Below are 18,101 nucleotides of genomic sequence, written 5' to 3'. Positions count from 1 at the left end.
CGTTATGAATAACTTATTAGAGGCCTCTCAAATACAAGCTTTGTAAAGGCAACTAGCACTACTGAATGTTTTAATTTTGTGCATATTTCAAGGATGTATTGTGATTATAATTTTATATGTATTGCATATTTTACCATTGTTATGAATTTTGAGATTATTATAAAATAAATCCATGGTGCCTTACTTCTGTGGTTGCCCAGTAGATGTCAGCTTTGTACTGCCAGAAAAGTTTCCAGTCCTGTGCAGTTGTACTTTGGCTCATATCCTTGTAGTATATCTTTAGAGACTCTGTTTACACCTGTTGTAGTAATGTTAATAAAGCTTGGCTGTATCGTTAGTTAATTAGCTTTAGCTTTATTTTTTCCTCTACAGTTTTGATCACTTGAGAGATTGTGACAGGGCCTCAAACATTTCTACAATGGAGTTTACTCTTTACTTATGTACATTATTTATGCTCGTTATTTTGAGCCGAGTTCCATGTTAGGAATAGAACAGACAAAATTGCAAAATTAACAGACATAATAGCAAAATTAAAACATCAGGATCATGTAGAGCCGGTTAATCCGAACATTTTTAGACCAAAATGATGGAGCTCACTGCAGCATTTACAAAGAGAGGGGTGACAGTTTTTCAATATAAAGTCAATTGAATCCAGAGTCTATGGAACCGGAAGCTCCTCCGTGCTCACTTCCCATTTGAAATGTGGTGACTAGTGAGTTAGCTATGTCCATTTATATATAAACTGACTACTCTGGAAAGTTATTTCCTGATTCTGATTGTGTTTAACCTGTTATGTTGGTGGAATGACAACTTCATCAAAACAAAAGAATATATTTAAATTTACTGTTTCTGGGGTGAGCAGAGATGTTAGTTGTGGTCCTCAGTGCAGACAGGCTGAAGCCCTGGAGCAGCTGGACATATATATCACTTGACTGTGTGTCAGGGCGATTACTGGATAAAGATCACAATATGACACTTTTCCTTTTGTGTGCTGGCTCAGTGAGCACAGGAGGCTTCTGCTGCTCAGCGTGGATCTGCTCCAGGATATTGATCACATCTCACAGCCATCTCAGACCACTCAGCCCTATTAGCACAAAGGTTTTTATTTAAGCAGGGCATAGGCAGGTCACTATAAGAGGTATAGCTCTGATGTCAGTATTATATTCATTTTCAGTAATATATTTTTATTTTTTTTAATTTTTTATTTTTTTAAATGTATTCCTTCTTGTTTTAGCAGATGGACCATTTCAGAAGACTGCAAACTGTGACTTCCTCCCACCAGTGAAATATAAGGATTGGTGAGTCTAGCATGTGTGTGCATCACCTAGATATGAGTATTGGCCATTGTGCAGAATGTACCCTACCCACGACCCAAAGCAGCTTTAAGCTGTAGCCACCTGGTATCTAAAGGTAGAATATTTATTTATTTGATTTTTTTTTTAATGTCTTATTTAATGTGGGCCATCTACCAAGTAAAACTTTTAACATTCATAATCAAATTGGATTTGCAATGTAATAAAATGCTTTTGTAACCCAATCTTTACATGAAATACTTGCTGTCATAATCCATCAGTTGAATTTAATTGAAGCTACTAATATGTTTTGCTTTCCTTTTTACGATTTGGATCAATCACACTTATTACTCCATATGACTCTGTTTTCCCAATACAGCAAATAATATACCGCTGACTTACTTCGCTATTATTCTCTTCTTTCAATGGCTTTTTCTTGAGGGTGCTAATGGCTCCACAGCTCTATGAGCCTTAATCTTTATGATTTTTTTTTCCTACATTGACCTGAACCGAATCAATATCCCATAGCAGAAGTGTTTTATATTATGCAGTTATGAGGTCATAAGCTACAGTACGTGACACTTCATTTTAGCAGCAGCCGAGGGCCCTCCAGTGGCTCTCTCCAGCTGTGTCCCTGCAGGGCAACTATGCCAATTCTAAATAATACGCACTAATGAGATATGAATTGATCGTGTAGGGGCAAAGCCTGACGTCCCCAATCCATCACCCTAAATGATGTTTAACAATAGATTACCAGCCAATAATTCCTCCAATATGAGATTAAATAAAATAGCAGGGCAGTTTTCAGCAGGCGACCGCCACCTCCACCCACCCCTCTCCCTCCCCATTTACCAACGGGTGGAAATAAATCTGCTCAATTACTGTACCAGCAATCCGTTTTTCACCGCTAAGGACATTATTATTTCATTTAGTGCTTGTTCATGCATCATAGATTATTTCATTTTACCCAGTCAATACAAAGAAGTGCAGTATTTTATTTTGTCCACCGGGGCTTATGCTGAAGTGGCGCATTAATGGAGTACACTTGGTTCATAAATGGGATTTCTCTTACAGAAAAAAGCTGTATTCATAATCACATAGATCTCTCAAAGATACATTTGTTTTATGCTATCCCCGGGCACCTGACAGACGATGAGAAAATGGTTCTTCTGCAAACCCGTGATCAATTGAAACCAGATTAGCTGTGCCTATAAGATGATTTGGAACATCACTTCCATCCCAAAGAACAATGAAAATCGGATAACACACATGCTCACTGGGGCCTAACTTCGCTCCAAATCGCGTTAAGGTTTTCAGTGAAGCCAAAGTTGTGATTAGTTATTTCTCCTTTAACTGCATCACGCTGTACCTCTGAGGGTATACTCTGATGATGGCTGCTAATGCCTGCTTTTATCGCACCTCTATATGGCTCAAAGAAACAGGCCGAGTGAACAAAATGTTGCAGGAAAACGGGGAGTACTAGGGAATGAAATTAAGGAATAGAAAAAAAGGTAACATTTTGCTCAGAGTCTTTTTTGAGATGAGACCCAAAATGAACCGATTGCCTTTACAGAAAGAATAGGTCCAGGAGCTACACCTCTACTGAAAGGGCCTTGATCATGTGATATCTCATCTTGTAAATGGGATTCCCTGTTTATCACTGAGAAATAGCTCAAAACCCACTTCAGCGATTAGATTATAGTGCACTGTTGGACTGCGCAATATATCACAACCGAAATCAGTGAAATTTTCAAATGGCAAAGGCCATTAATAACATAAATTAATAACAGGCCTAATTAGATTAGGGCTGTTATTAATTATTATTGGAATAATAGTGACTAGTCAACAATTAAAATAACTATAATCCTCATTGTATTTGACTGTACATTGTACTGGACAATACAGACTATAAAAATACATGCAAAAGGAGGTTTTATCACAAAGATGGTGGGATTATTGAATCAAAATGTCAAATAATAATTGTATGGTAAATATTCTATCGAGAAGCCCTCAGACCTCATATGTCAACAAAAATCTCACTGTGCAGTAGAAATAATCTCTTAACTAATTGGCTATTGACTGACTTGTATTAGTTTATCAGTTCATATTTCAGTCTCCTCTCAAATGATGCTTCAAAATCTTTCAGCACTATCACACTATGACTATTATTATCCTGGCTCTGACCTATTTTGCCACCTACAGGCCAAGTTGGGTATGAGCTGGACATGCACAGATAAAATGATTCACTTAAGATTTCTTTTTTTGATAGGAGCCCTCAGCAACACAGTGAAGTCATGCAGACTCCAGCCACAGAGATAATGTATCCAACCCCGAGCATCAGTTCCTGTTCAGAGAGGTAAGAGAATTTTTTTTATATAGGATTGGACAATACTGTGACAGAGAATGAAGCACTTTTTTCACATTTTTTTCTTGTATTGCTCAATCATATATTTTTATTTTATAGTGTTGTATTTAAAACTAATACAAATGGATTCTGTAGTAATGTCCTTAACATTAAAAAGCCAATTGCCATCAAACAGAAATAACAGTCACATTTCTTCCTCTTCTCCAAAACATACGCTTTGACCGCATTATTGATGATTAGAAATCCAGGGTGATGTAATATTGTTAATTGTTATATTCAATAGTTATATTTACTAAAAAATAAATTAATTCAATTCCAATTTATTCCAATAATTCATACTAGCTCTGTAGGAATTTGTATTTCCTTTTATCCTGTGATCTCTCCCATCTTGACCCGCTGTGTACTGTACACTATCTGAAACACTTGTGTGATTCCCACATCTCTTATCTGTAAGCCAGAGCCATCAGGCCAGAGTCCCTTTATACCAGGGCTTTGTCGAGCCTCTCCTCATCTTCTCCATCCTGTCTTCCCAGTGGCCGTCCAATCGGCCTGTCCCGTGTCCCGTGCTCCGCGTGGCCTCCTGTGGGTAGTGGCTTAGTGGGCTTGTCGAGGGGCTGAAGTCGGGGCCAGATTGGGAAGAGGTGGCTGTCAGAGTTTCTGATTAATGACCCGTCGGTGGCATGTCCAGCCACATTAGGCCTCTATGTATCTGCTAGAGTCCACACGGGCCGAGGGGCTTTGTTCTGGAGGAAATGGTGTCAGCGGCCCACAGCCGTTTGCCTATAAAAAGATAAAGATTTACTGTCATCAAAGGGCAGATTACAACCCACAATGGCAACATTGATTTTTTTCCTCCCAAACCAAAAAAATTCACATTTTGGGAAAAGCCATTCCAGAAGTGGGTAGAGATATGATCATCTTATTTGGAAAGGATAATATGGAATCTTCTCCCAGAATGAACTTTGAAAGAAGTAAATTGTAAATATTGATTTCTGAAATGAAGTGTCAATCTTGGTTGGGCCCAGATTATTCCTATCATCTGGCTCAACCCCCAGCAACGATGAATTCAAAACTGCTGACAAAGTGGAGTGTATAGGATTTCTGTTAGGAGCAGTCGGCAGTGCTTTACCGCTTGGCCGGCCTGAGCCCCTGTCGGTAATGGCTGTTCAATTTTATCAGATAACGGAGGAGATCTCATCAGAGGCGAAAAATGAAATGAACTGTGACTCCAAATCAGGATCCCTGCTCTTATCCAGCAAAAATCATCCGCACGGGGCCCAGGGCTTTCCATTATTTCAGGTCACTTCATTACGGCCCTGCACACAGCACCCAATTGCTCCAAACAAAGCGGGCCCTTCCTGTCTCACCCAGGGGTCGAATGTGAGGGGCAGTTTGATAGGCTCTTGACGTGTCCGGGGTTATCCCATTACCACTTAAGAGGGTTGCTGAAAGGCAGCAAATCTCACCCACTTGTTTGTTATCCTTCCTCACCCTTTTGTATCATGAAAGGTTTTATTGCTCACCTTATTTCTCATGGTGGAAAATAATTCATCTCTTCCAGATGCAGTTCAAAATGGATTTTGTTCTGGTCTTGCTCCTTGTCCCATATATTGTTGAGTGGATTCAAGGATAAAGAGGACCAAGTTTGCCTTCTCAATTCAAAACTCCAAATGTTCATTTACATGGATTTGGTTTTCACATTGATCACCTATAGTTTCATATAGTCTCTGACAAACAAGCTGCAAATAAGCCAGCATGATTTCCACTCCCTCTGTTCTATAAGTACGTGGATGTGAGTATTTTTCTTTGTTGCTATAATGAATGAAATAAGCTGTTATCGCCAAGGAATTTGTTGCTTTGTGAGTAATTACAGTTTTTGTTCCAGCCTCCATAGGCTCAGTATTGATCTCCGGGAGGAGGGTGGTCGATACACATGGGGGCAGGGGCATTTGATAGCAACATGAGAGAAAAATGACGTTGGTCCGAGTAGAGAGATTTGTAATAGAGCGATAAGACGAGTTAAAGGTAGGAAACAAAGACTGCGTCTTCTCTACATTCCTTGACTTCTTTGATAACATTTTTCATTTTGAGGACACTGAATAAGCTTTTTCCCTTGCACCCCTGGGAATAAATATTTGGAGACCTGTTTGTAGTACGAAAGGTCATGTAAGGAAGCCAGTGTTTAGCTGAGGGCTCAAGTTGAGACTTTTTAGTTATCATTACAATTACCATGTCTCCTGTTGGAGAAGTGACAGGTGGGTTTAGCCAATCACATCAGCATTCGGAAGCAGACTAAAAGAAATATATACATAGTAACTGCATGAACTGTGAAAAGTCAAAATTGTGATCTGTGTCCAAGAAAATTTTAATATTTTCAGTGTATTGCCCTCCCCTAAATGAATGTCACATGTCCTTAAAAGAAAAAAAAAAAACATACATAATTGAAATGGTCACTGATGAACTACTTAAAAGTCAAATCTGATTGCACACTTGTTCTGAGTCCTGTACTGCTGTAGATTAGAATTAGTTTGTGTCTTCAGTTGACTTTGCCCATTTGAAGCATAGTGCTAAAACCATCAGACAAAGGCCACTTAAAGTGCTGTAATGAGACACTTTGTTGTACTGTCCATTGTTTTCCCAAAAGGAACAGCGGCCTGAGAGATCTTTTTGTTTGAGAGACACATGCCACATCCAAGTCCCTGAAGATGTCCACTTTTGTAAAACAGGCTCACTTTGAACATCCTTGGATGCTCCTGTGTGACTGTGGAAAAGACATTTACAACAAAGAGAAAATGGCTTTATTCACTCTCCTATCTCATCCTCTCAAAGTTGACATTAATAGAAAATACGGGGGAAAAAAGTCTGGAAACAAAGTTGAAGCCTTCGGTTACGTTTCAGAGCGCAGGGCAATTTAAAAAGCCTGAAATGTGGAATTAGAGAGGATTTGATGCGTTTCAAATTGAACGAAGGGGGACACCGTCAGTGGCGTTGCACCTTCAGGCATTATTTAAGTAATGTCTTGTGGCACGTTTGAGGCTTCTGCAAGGCAAGGGCAGAGAAATGAGGGATTTATGCAGAAAAACCAATGCACTTTTATCTGTCTCTCCCCAGTCTTCAGTGCACGCTCTGTCGAGTACAAAAACACCCAGGCCCCTTCGCACATAAGATCCACATCATAGCATAGTGTTTTTTGAGCTATCTGGATATTCACTTTAAACAACATCTAAATCACGCTGTTCTCCGCGGACCTCATCCTCGCTCCTTATCGAAAACACAGGCGTTGCCAGATAAGTTGATTTGCTTAAGGAACGGAGGCGATATTAACAGCACTTGACTACGGCAGTGGCCCCTTCTGTTGTTCGTATTAAACCTATCCAGCACTTCATTATAGCTGCACTCTCAGGAGAGCCTCTGCATACAGTCCCTCTTTATCTCCTGCTTTTCCTCCCGTGTTCCGTGCCCCCCCTCCTCTCCTCTCTTCTCCTCCCCTCTCTCCCCTATACCTCATGATACAAGCATCCTACCAACAGACAAGAGCATCATCAACATGCGCGGTGTGCCGGTGTCATGCAGATAGCCCCAGTGTGTTGGTAATGGAGGGAACAGCGATCGATATGGGAGCAGGAGATGTGCGGCAGCCGCGGAGCTCCTGTTTGGCTAAGGCCCTAATCCTGATGAGTAATGTTGCTGTCATAATAGCAGGCGATAATTTAATGCTGACACTTAAGTCCGTGATGGATGGCCCCGCGTCGAAACAAGGGCCATGGCCGAGCAGCGCCTTTTTAGATTTAAAATATTAATTTATTCACAAGTTTAAAGAAGAAGTGACATTGGGGCAACTTTAGGAATTGAGTAAATAGGAAATGCATTTTATGGATATTGGCGTCTACGGAAGTGTAGTTTGCAGAATCGCAACTTTGACTTGGAAAAATAAAGACATCATTTTAATATTAAGTTTTCATATCTTTGAGGATTACTATGTTAAACAAACATGCTTCAGAATAACAAAATTCGATACACTGCAAAGTATATTATGAGAAAATACGGTTTGAGAGATCATGCTAAAGAGGTCAAAGTCAATGAAAGTAAACCTTTAATAATATGTAAATGTATTAGTTTATAATTCACTCTCCACATCTTAGTCAAGTAAAGTCAAGTGGAATACAACATTGTCATTTCCAATCAGATTAATACAAACTCTGCAGTGTTTGGAATGTTAATTATTGTATCCCGTCATCAACATCAAGCCAAACATTTATTTGATGATAATGAGCAGCTTATGTTTTGCTGAAATTTATAAAATGACGAAAAGAGTCAAGACAGCTGGAGAAAATGAGTTCTTAATGTGTTTTATGTGTTTCTTTTTAGCATAATCTGGTTGTTATGTTTTGGAAATAAATGTTATTTGTTGAACTCAATGCAATTTAGAATGACAGATGCACCCATTAGAATAAAAACAGACTACTATCAAACTATTATTTTGTGATTTTAAAATGCCAGAGCATATGTTTTTTATGATATATGAGTACGTTTAGTGATAAGCGTGTTACTTTCTGATAAGACAGATGACTTGTATTAAAAGGCAGTTTTGACCCATTATGATTCCTGTCACTCACCTTACAGCACAGTGCAGTGGATGACATCCCCAATTTCCACACTATTGCATTTACAGTGGCTATAGTTTGAGATGGGGTGATGCTTGACTATTTGCAGCCCGCACTGGGACCTTGTGTACAGAAACTTAAATTGATTTGATTCCTAACTCTCTTATCTATAAATTGTTTAGGAACTGAGTAGTTTTTTTTTTATGATTTATTACTTCAAAGCCATAAAGTCTCTTGTTGACACATATAACCAAAGAACTCACTTACTTCTTATCCGTTGCTGTCTATCTTTGAGACCATGGAGGCTGGGCCCAAAGCTGCACTTCCTGATGTGACTCAAAAAGGCATTTTGATTTTGTTGACAGAGCTTGTGGGAGGAAATAATGGAAAAAGATAAAAACTCCAATTATGATTTTTTTTCTTTCCCCAACACAGGAGCGATTCTTCAGTATGACAGATGGTATGATAAATGACACATTTGGAAATCTGTTGCTTAAGATGAGATGATTTTCCAAGCTGCAAATAGGCTAAGCTGACCTTTTTCTGAGATGTGATTGTTGCGTCCCTCGATGATGTGTTGTTTCTGATGCATAAAATGATATGAAGTTAAAGCAGCATGACAATGAAGTCCTTATCTAAATATTGTAAATGTTACATTGTGTTTATCATGATTCGGGGCTAGTCCAAGTTTCTCTATTCCTCTCCGAGCGGGGCATTTGTGTACATTGCTCCAACTGAAACCTAAGACCAATGGATCTAAACTAGAATGGACTAACACAGCCATTTGACCTTGGCCGGCTTATTTGCTCTGGCAAGACAGCCTAAATATTTACCTGTCATTGTTGATGATACTCTGGGCTTCAACAGCCTTAATGGTTTTGATGGAGAAGCAGGGCTTTGCACCGAGCACAGTGGTGGAATTGCAAAATTAAGAGCAGTGAATTGGACTATATCTTGAGGACACTGCAGGCTTAATTCTGTGTCTTATAATACAACGGCCTTAATCTGGAGAAGACTGGGCTGGATAGAGAGGGAGAAGTGATGAATTGCAATTGAGAACAATGTGTGCCTTTTGAGTTTAACCTTGGCTAGAATTTGTAGTCGTGGAAGTCTGTGTGGAAGGTGTGCTGGGAGCTAACACTAGACCTTCTTTATAGATCAATGTAAAACATGAACTCATTAAACAAAGTACTACTTGGCTTATCAATATGCGGTCTCTTCTTCAATTTGGAAAATGTTCATTTCTCTCTTTTGAAAGTTGATAGTTGCAGAGCCTCTCTGTCCTCTTAAGTTAATTAATCTTTATTATTATTATTATTTTTTTTTTTTTGTTTTTATCAAAGCAAAACAATGCAGCTTCTGACCCAACATTAATTTATAAAGACCACAGTGACCGCACAATCATTCAAGTGCAATGACTTTCACTTACAAATATGAATTATTTAGTTAGTATTTTAGATGCCTAATTTCAGACCTCAAGGTACTGGTGCTATCTGCATCGCTCTTTAACTGACCACATGATTGGGATGTAGAGGTTATGTTCAAAGTTATTACTGATCAACTGTTCGGTGTAGTTTGGATTGCTGGAACATGCTCTTTATGCGTTTAGAATTCACACCAAAGCTAGGCTTTATACTGTAGTCTTATACTTTCACTCCTGGCACTGTTTGGTAATGTGATTAAGAAAAATGTTCATCACCATTTGATGAAATTACAAGTAGAGGTCAATACAGAAACATGGGCCTGTGGTCTAGGCTAAGCTCCTGGGCCACTCCACTCTCCACTCACAAGGCTCCAGTCGGATTCTTTGAGTCTCATAGCCACGCACCAGAGGGATTGCTGATCCCCATTTCAGATAATGGTCTTCAATCTCTTATCATTTACAGCTGTCCACCAGTAAACAACAAAACGAAACAAAACAAAAAATGATAGAAAAAAATGAAAAGGGAGGAAGCAAAGTTAACAGGATAAAGTCCCTCAGAGGTCTTAGTCCCACTGCTCCATTGTAGACCTCCTTATGGCGATAGCATCAAAATCATAACTGTTTACACTGCTGTCACTTCCTTATCCTGCTTCCACAAGTTTTCAATTTCAGGATTGATTTGTTTCAGCAGTGTTTATCTTTTTCAACAAAGACAGACAGAAAGCCTGGGTCTTTTTTCATTAAACTTTTGATTGCTCCTTGAGCTAAAGCGGTTTCCTTTGAAAAAACTGAACAAGCCCTAAACTGGTGCCACTGATGTTATTACATCGAGTTATGTAGAACTGGTCATCCAGACGCAGGGCACAACATGGGTCATTCACAGTGTACCATGGGTAACATAATAGGGTAAAGTAATGCATTTTTAACCCTTCGTAATTGGCTAAGTCATTTCATTATTATAAATATTAGGTAGGCCTGTATGTGTAATGGGGAACACTAATTCCTTTGACTAGACTAAAGATTCCCACCTTCAAATAAGCATGCTAATCTAATTAGAAAGCTAGCAGAGCTGAACGACTACATTTTCTCATACTTAGCATTGGAGGGCCATGGCTTTGTGGAGCAGATGTGCTGTGAAATTAATTTCCTCTGGTGTAACCGGAGACACTTTTCTCCCCGTGTCTGTTATGAAATGTCCATTTCACAGATGATAACCTATTATCACTTTATTCAAGGGAAACGTGTTAATGGCCAGGAGGAAGACTGAATTATTCATATTTGCTCATTTCTATTCTGTGCTGCGGCCCTGCTCTTTTCATGCACTGAGAGAGGGCTAATGTAAACATGACCAGAATCCTTGTAAATTGGCTTGTAGAGGAGGCTGTTAGCATAGTGCCTGGGGACTGATGCGGATGGGGATAACAGCTGATATCTGTAAAGTACAGCCTGTGCATGTAGTGTATTCGCAAAGCTAAAAACTGTGTGTTGTAGAAAAGGAGCCTGGATGAAAGAGGCTGAAATGTGTGTCAACAGTGTTTCAGCGACGCTAGCGGCCCGTAATGGAAGCTAATTGGACCAGCAAGGAGTTAGCCACAGTGCTTCATGCGTCACAAGGCTTACATATGTGCTCAGGAATTTGGACTCAGGTGATGCACATACCAACTTCTGTCTCAGACCCACACCACATTTTAGCTGATTCCCATAAAATAAGTGAGCAAACTGTATAGGTTGTAAAGCCACCTCTTTAGCTCCCAAACACAGTTTCATCTAGTTGTTCTGAGACGGAGCGGTTTCCTACAGCAGCATGGCAGTGAGGGAAAAGAATACTTATTTGTTTACCACACGCGGTGTTGGTTGGCTCTATAAGTGCTTCAGTATGGCAGCACAGGAAAGGGCTCATTCACAAATAATGAGGCGTCCCATCCCGGTGACGTCAGGCCTTCATTCAGCACAGGCCTGACCCGCACAGGACACAGCCATTGTAAGTGTTTTGCATTCGATTACACAGCACACACACACTGCACTATTGTGTATTCATGAGTTACAGGCTAGTTCTGTATCATGTGATCACAATTTAGTATCAGCACTTAAGAAAACTTCCGTGGATGTTGCATATTTTTTACTCAAAGAAACTGGATTATGTTAAAGGTATAGTCAAAATTAGGGGTGTACAAAAATATTGAAATATCTATATATCATGATACTAAATTTGGTGATACTGTATTGTTATTGTGGGCTGCTGTATTGATATATTGCCAAGAGAATCTTTTAGCAATTAATTTTTTTTTGAACAGCACTCCAATTTTGTTGCTTGTTTAGTGGAAGGAAACTTGTTTATGTCATACACTTCACATATTTACATAAGTATACATACATTCATAAGTGGTGGTTTAACATAGAAATATTGTTGTTTAAATGTATTTGGTTCTTAAAAAATGCATATCACATATGTGTGATCATGTATAATGTGTAATATATTGATTATTGCATGTATCACCTTATTGTGATAACATCATATCGTGTATCATGTATTGAATCATGAAGGACCTTGTGATTCCCAGCCCCAGGCAAAATAATCAAATTTCAAATCAAATGTCAAGCCGTTTTGGTCATTTGGTCCTTAGGATTCTATTATGGCCCACATTTGAATTAATATGAACAAAAATGCCATATCTGTTTCTTCTTAAAGCCAACAGCTGGGTGAAATTGAACTAAAGTGTCTTTTAGCCCTGACAGGAAGCTCTCAGGCCAATGCAACTGTCCTGTGGGACTCAGCACAACGGACATTTAGTTTGCATAATGACTTGCATACTGCCTGTGCGTCATAAGTATTGATTTTTAAACCTAAATAGATTTGTTTGTGCAGGACAGAAATCACTTGTTTCAGGTTTTAAATGGTATTTTTGGATTCTAATGTATTACTTGATACGACTGTGCAATTAATACAATTTAAGACTGAGATTTAGTCATTTCTAAATGGTTAACTTGTGTGTTTTAACCAAGAGGTCCACAGCCAATCCTCTGTTATTAAAAACATATGTTTGGAGTTTGGAGTTTAAATTTGACATTTAAAAAATATATATTTTGTGTTAAATGACAGTGATTAAAAGTCTGCATTGCTAATGATCAGGACATTAAAACTGACAGAACTTTTCATTATGTTCGTTTTACTAAGATAAATAAAAATTGAATAAAAAAATGGTGATCAATTAATTACTCCAATGTATTTTGTTTTTCATATGGTCCAGCCTTTTGATTGTGCTTTATTGTCTATCTTCATTTTCAAAGATGGAATATAACAATTTAAAACAGCTTTCCTTATACATGTAACATGAAGCGCTTGTCACTTATTGGGTGATCACTAGATGGCAGTATAGCATTCTTTAATTGCATATGCATATTTTGTCTGTGGAGATCTCAGCACTTGCAAATTCATTTCACTGAAGTCTCTGCTTTCATCTGACCTTTGCCTTTGGAGACAAATATGTGTTTAGCAATATTTAATAACAATAACTTCAAAATAACTGAAGTATTAAGTGATTTAATTTTTGCATATTTGTAGTTAATCATATTTATTTTAGCTTTCAGCAAACACTGTTTTCAAAGCCCTATTATGCAAATTGGAAAATAAGAATGTTAACAATTTATCTGAAATTGATGCCTCACTGTGGATCTCTCCAAATGAAACCCACAACAAACAATATTGCTGCAATTTACCATACCAAATTATAAATTCAATTTTAATCTGTTTGGCCAGAACTTGTTTAATAAAGTGTCTCTTTGACCACAGTCCCTTTTTGAGGACCTCTCTATATAGCACTGCTTAACACAATCCATAGCAATCCCAATGCTTATCAATATCAATTTAGTCATATTGATACAGATCAGCCTCCCCCTGGATCCGCTCTCCCTGGCATCTGTCTGACATTGCAGGCTTCTCATCAGGCTCGACCCGCTCCCCCTCACACACATACACACAGCACACACACACACACACACACACACACACACACACACACGCATACAACAAACACAGCAGCCCTTGACTTTGGCGTCAATAAGGCTGATCGTCTTTGTGCAAGTATTGACAGTTATCAAAAAATGTCCTTGATGTAATTTCATGCCTGTCGACGTTCTCAGGCCATATGCTGAAGATTAGCCTGCGAGCGATCCCCCACAGTGTAGAAAGCCTTGGACTTTTTATGTGAGCCTTAATAGCCCTTAGTGCATTTATATAAAGCTTCAATGGTCCAAATACAGCAGACAAGTGTCCACTGGGGGCTACCGTAGTGTGCAGATTCAGAGTGTTAAGGGAATCCCACCCATGTCCCCAGCGTGACACTGACTTTTCAGGTTAAAGCGAGCGGAGTGGGGCAGCATATGTCGAGGCTCGCCAGTCCAAGCTTTAAATGTCATAAGTGTCGCATTTGCATTTTCAGAGCTGGTCACAGAGGCCCAGTGAAACGGAGGGCAGGGAGGAGAGCAGGGAGTGGTCCGAAGAGGGCACTTAATGTCTATGGACCCATATACTCTCTTCTCTATGTTCTGTGTCATTGAGAATAACTGCAGTTAAAGTTATTTCCACTGTGATATCATAAGATTTGTTTTGCATACCTTTATAAGTCACTTTAAAACTAGATGTGTCTCAAAATAATCTAAAGTTGACACTTTTACCTGATCCTTTGAACACTGAACAGTGCTTACAGTGAGGACCAACTAGTTTTATTCAGTTTTGTAAACAGTTAATTATGCAGACTATATGATTGTTATAAATGTTGAATTCCATGATTGGAATTAATTACCCTGAAAAGTTGTTGTTTTGACATAGTCTGTATAGTCTAACAGTGATTACCTGCATAATTATGCAAATGTGACGCCTGAAGTGGCCAAACCAAACCAGAGGGTGGAGCTAAGGCCTAAAGTAAAAAAAAAAAAAAAAAAAAAGATCTGAAAATATATTTATGTGCCAGCATACTCAGTTATTTTTACTTGTATGTATTTTGGATTAGTTGTTTGAGCTTTAGCAATCTTTATTTTGAAAAATGAAAATGAAAGAATGGAGTGCAAAAAAAAATCACAACATCTCACACAATGTTTAAAAAAAGGACTTAACATTTGTTAGTAAAAGTGTTAAATGATACATTAGTATGCATTTTACTATAAAATGTTTGAAAGAAATGTTTAGATATTCTGTTTGCACTCTAAAAATATTATTGGTCTCACAGCTGATGGCAAAAGCCTCCAATACATGATAAACGTGTATATTGTAGATTCCCCCTTAACCTGGAGTGTGTCTGTCTCCCAGATATGCTGAGTTTTGCAGAGGGTGATTTTTGTCCGCCCATGTCCTTTTGTTGGCTGAATTTAATCAGCCGTTTCCTCTCTTTTCCTCCCTTTTCCCCTCCGCTGCTGCTGATGACGGCCAGAAGCCCCTTAGCTGTTTTGTAAGCATGTGCACATCCTGATCTCTCATAATATTAGTTAAAATCAATGCGCTGCTTTTTTAATTATTGCTCATGGTACAAAGCGGGGAAGGCTCATTTAAGGGAGAATCGATATGTGAGAGCGATTGGTAGACGGTGGAGCTGTACATCAGACGGCTTGATGTGAAAATCATTGGTGCCTGTGCAGGGCTGTGATCATCCTGGTTAGCCCCCCAGCTGGCTGCAGGGCCTGGGTAATGGGTGAACCCTCCGTGAACCAGCATCCTTAGCCTCCATAACACCCCTCAGAGCGTGCGGCAACATCTCACTCCAGCCCTGAGATGCTATAGGCGGCCATAACACCTTCATACACGTAGTACAAGTACAAGGCACAAAATTCAAGTGCATTGATTATGTGTGCCTGTGATATTTCTGCTTTTATTTACCTCACTTCTGCAACTTCTCCAGCCCATCCCTGGATCTGCTGTGCACTCTTCCTTCACATACACATCTATTATCTGCACTATCTGTCCCCTGACCACAACAGGCCCTGATGGAGGCTTGTGCGACTCTGCTCTGTAGGTTTTAAAGAGGTTAATAACTTGGGCCTGCGGACATTATTTAAGGGTGACCAGAGGAAATGTAACGTCCCTGTTTCTGTTGCTTTAGTTTCACCCATGACCCTTTTGGATCCTCTTCCCAGTTCACATGACAAATACGTCCTTATATCCAGCATGCACTTTACTTTCACAGTCTTTCTCCTTGTCTTCACACCACTACTCTGAAGCTAGGGCCAATTCAGAGCCCCTTCATCATCGACTTGGGCCCCTCCGGCGCTAAACTGATACAAATGACGTTAATCTGCAAAAGTGTGAACGGCAGCGTTTCACGGCCGCTTACTGTTATTTGTCACCATTTCTGTCTTCAAAATGGCTCCATTTTGCACACAGATAAAAAGTTAAAGGCCCAAATAATTGTTTTCATCATTAGTCTGCTATAAGCATTCATCATGCACTTTGTATTTCCACTTGGATGATTTATACAGGCTCTTCAGTGACCAATTGAACACCAATATGAGGTTATCAATCCCTATAAGCACTGGTCCACAAGTACAAACCAGAACTGAAGAGGTACTTTGCACATTCATTCTTTCCTAATTGGACCAAATCGGTTTGTCTTTTCCAAAAAGTTTGATAAACCTACTCAAAGTGGTAATGGTAATCCAGTAACATAAATATAACTGTTATAACAAATCTTCAAGAGGGGCAGAGCTCAGAGTGGTGGAAGACTCTTTGGACACGACTGATGCACCCAAAAAGAAATCCTTTAAAATCTCTGAAAATGTCAATTCAAGAATAAGATGTGATTATTGTTTCATTTACATAAATCCTGTTCAGGAGTTAGTTTCAATTAAAGTCTTGAAACACAACAATGAATAAGTGCCAGTGCTCTGACTGAGAGGTTTTGGCCCAACCTCAAACTGCTTGCTTATGCACCATACAACTTCTTTTTCCTTTATAGTTTCCCCCAAAACAAAATAATAATAATAATAATAATAATAATAATAATAATAATAGTAATAACTACAGGCTCCAGACACAATGCCACTTAAAAACATTTCTAAAATAAAATTATAATTCCTCAGACGCACTTCATATTTTCTAAAGGCACGCTGCTAAAATTGCATCAGCATGAAACATTTTGACATCAGCAAAAGCTACTTGGCCATTCGCTTAAATCAAAGCTTGTGTTTTTGACAAGCAATCAGTACATAAAATGTCCAATTACAAATTAATACTGGTTATACGCACTAACTCCACTCTGTGAAACACTAATGTAATGGCTGTAGCTCATTTGCTGGCTCATTTTCAGATTGCCCTTATATATCATGCGCATTATGCTCATGCTTACATACACAGCACTCACAGTCATTCACTCACCCTGAAGGGCCTGAGCTTTACTACCGGGCATCAATCATTGCTCCATAACGGCAGCTCATTTACTAATTAAAAATCTACCAAAAGAGAGCTAGATTGACTAAACGCTAAATTCTTAATCAGGAGTTTTTGACCAGCAACTGCAATTTATGTTGCAGTATTAGCCATGGACAGAACTAAATGTTTAGCCCAATTAATGCCACTCACACTGGGTCTTGTATTAGTCACAATATGTTCATATTCTATAGGTTTATATCTGACACCAATAAATATTCTTTGTTTTGTCACCTGTCATGCAAACAAGCCACACATATTTCAAATGAGGTGATGCCTTTGGTTATTCTCTGTGATTTATGTCAAGGTCATCTGAGTTTGTCTAAAAATAGATCTGATGCATTTGCCTACAAGCTGTGCTGAGATGGCAGTTTGCACAGATCCCATGAATCTAAATAATATGCCATGAACAGGAAGCATGTAAGCCCCTCCACATTGACATTTTGCACAATCCAAACAAACATTGTACTTGCCACCGTGTCAGCCTGTAAGTGCCTGAGCTCCACACAACACACTGAATAGACCAGAGGCTGGCTGCTTTCATCCAGATTGAGACAAGTTTCCCTTTGATGGCCGAATGTAAATGTGTCATTTATACCTGTCTTGTCTTTTATCATGATAAAGCAGTTCATACTCTGCCAAAGGGGGAGAGAGAAATGCAGGCAGGAGCTTCATTCATGGGCTGTCCTGTTTGATTCACACGCCTGTGATTCTCTATCATGCTCCTCTCAGCAGCCGTCAAGAGGCCAGTGGCGCACTGAAACAAATCTCTCATATTCAGCTTTTTGATTTCATTCTTTCTCCCTGTCGTCTCTTCTATTAGCTTATTCATTCTTCACATGTGACTGCCAGCCTGTTAAGGTCATATTAAACCAAAGCAATCCACTTTAAATGGTTATCTACGACGCGCATTAAAAAGCTCTTTGCTGCCCTTTAAATATTGTGATTGGGTTATAGGGGGTCGCTGTTTCGGAGCGCTGATCGCTCTCCCAGGAGCCTGCTT

The sequence above is a fragment of the Boleophthalmus pectinirostris genome, unplaced genomic scaffold, assembly GCF_026225935.1.
Source record: "Boleophthalmus pectinirostris isolate CB_2022bp ecotype Guang Dong unplaced genomic scaffold, ASM2622593v1 HiC_scaffold_6, whole genome shotgun sequence".
NCBI classification, from domain to species: domain Eukaryota; kingdom Metazoa; phylum Chordata; class Actinopteri; order Gobiiformes; family Gobiidae; genus Boleophthalmus; species Boleophthalmus pectinirostris.
This window is presented reverse-complemented; position numbering follows the sequence as displayed.